Source organism: Pituophis catenifer, unplaced genomic scaffold (genome assembly GCF_029215685.1).
Source record: "Pituophis catenifer annectens isolate HBS135680 unplaced genomic scaffold, rPitCat1.0.hap2 SCAF_2, whole genome shotgun sequence".
NCBI classification, from domain to species: domain Eukaryota; kingdom Metazoa; phylum Chordata; class Lepidosauria; order Squamata; family Colubridae; genus Pituophis; species Pituophis catenifer.
Window position 1 is genome coordinate 219,747,682 of NW_027256882.1, and position 2,550 is coordinate 219,750,231.

Here is a 2,550-nt window from a genome sequence, read left to right on the forward strand (position 1 = left end):
GGTAATTGTGCCAATTTAATATGCTTTGACTTCCTGCTTTCTGTATTCTTGATACCGTACTAAAGATGCTCATGTATCTCAGTTGGCATTGATGCACATTGGTCACAACATATTGTCTTAAAACCATTTTTTAATTAAAGTTATGCAGAAAAAAAGCTACATTTTAACTGGCAATATCTCAGTTGATTCCAGCCTTAGTGACCGACTATTGCTATATCAAAGATATATGCCCACAATGACTAGTTTAAAATACTGCTTTTAAAATTTCTTTTAACAGATTGGGTCTGTTTGCTGTAGTGTTTAAGGACAGGTAAAACTGTAAACCTGAAATAAACAGAGTTCTTCTCAAATGAGTCAACCAAACTAGGCAACCATCTCACACATTCCACTCCATTTTGCTCCTTGTTGCTCCTTACTAGGTTAGAAAGTTGTAACAAAAGACCAAATTATAGTGACTAAGGTCATATATTCATGGCAAATATGGAGATTTCAATCCTAATGTCTCTGTGGGGAGGTGTTTAAGTACTCTTTTAGTGTTCATTTTCACAAGGTAAAAAACCATTGAAGTATTTGTATTGTAATTGACAGTTAAAGGTATTTAACAAATGAAGTGTACTTTAATTAGTTGATGGCTAAAATGTATTTGATTTCTATTCTTGTCTGTGAGGGATGCACATGTAATCAAAGAAAGGATACCATATAGACCAGGCGTCACACCTGCAGTGTCACGTCATCACGTGTTGTATCGCAACTTTTTCCCCCTTCACTAAAATGTGGGTGGCCGTGGCTAGCACATGACACATCTGGCCCGCAGGCCACGAGTTTGACACACTTATATAGACTCTGTACTGCAGAACACACAGATGTGTATGTATACATCTATGCCAGAAAAACACAGCCTGCCCACTGAAAACAGTGCAAAAGGGAATATGATAATTTTATAGTTATAATCCAATATTTTACTTTTATTTTAATTGAGATGATTGTAATATAGGTCTGGGGAACTAAAGCACTGAGCTTGATTGTCACATGAACAAATCTTTATTTCTTGAGGCAAAAACTGCATTTTATTTCAAACCTCTGCATTTCTTGTAACTATGGTAGTTCTAATGTTGCTACAAGGGCAGCAGGTGGCACTATTACATTTAAAATAATTGAAATATAGATCACAAAGCACTTTTTGATGCTACAGTATTTCAGAACTTTAAATGTGGAAATGGGATTATGGTTAGCCTTAACATAATCACATTCAGGCTGTAAACGCTGAAACTCTCCTGGTTATAGTGGAAAACATTGGAGACACCTTTAAGAATCCATGTACTTTTGGCTAGAATAAAATAACACAATATGAGTCACATAACCGATAAGCAGAACTTTGCTCAGGTTAGTAGAATAGGAAAAGTCAGAAGAGAACTATGGGACACTCTATATATAGCATAACTGCAGCAAGATTATTATATGCACAAATATGGAAATGGGTGGTGAAAATGACAGTACTTGCTCAGAGGACTAGTTTTATTACAGAAAAGACAATATATTGGTGACTGGAAATTCCTTATGGACTATTGCAAAAAAGGAAAAAAGATAACTTGTAATTTATGGATTTGATGATTACACAGGATAGATTATAGAACGAGGGTCATGATACAACTTTAGAGAGATTAAAATATAATTGTATTTATAATTTCAATGCTTTGAAGGAGATTGGAAGCCAGTCCTTTATCTTATTCTACATTTTGTTTTCTTTTTTCTAATTTCAAAGATAATTTTTTTGCATTTTTAGCTTTTTCTTTTAATTCTCCCTTTCTCTTTCTTATTTTTGTTCTATTTTAGTTGGTGTTAATTCTTACCAATGTTAACACTTTCAATAAAAAGTGTGAGCGTGTAAATAAAAGATTAATGAAATAGGAAATATTTAGCTACAGATTTTTCATGCATGCTTTTATCTTCTTAACTTTGTACAAATTATACTTCAATAATCACTGATTTTGCTCCTTTACGGACAAAAATAATAGAAAAACAGTGGGGATAAAGCTGGTATTTTAATTGATTTTGCCATTAATTGCATTAACCAGAAGCTATAATATAGATGTGGGGAAATGTTCTTATTAAACTTTATTCTTCCATTGTTCATTCTAACCAAAGCCAGTGTGAGAAAATTTAGGAATCCATACTTCCCAAATTCCTTAGATTTATATAACATACTGAGTTGATTCTTACCACATACTGAACTTGTCAGACCCATTTTAAGCTGGTCTAGTATCTTGTGTAAACAAGTTTAATTCAAAATAGAAAATAACTAAATTTTTCATATACGCACCCGTTTTCACTTCAGTTCTTTATTGTTTTTGCTCTTAAACTAGTCTTCCCACCTAGATTGAGATAGAATACATAAAGTGTTTCCATGTAATCCATAGAGTGGGGAGGGGGGAAATATACTGCAGAGATAATCTCAAATTGTCAGAACTGCTACATGAGGAATAATTCAGTAGTCGGCAATAGCAATAGCAATAGATTTAGACTTACATACAGTTCCACAGTGCTTTACAG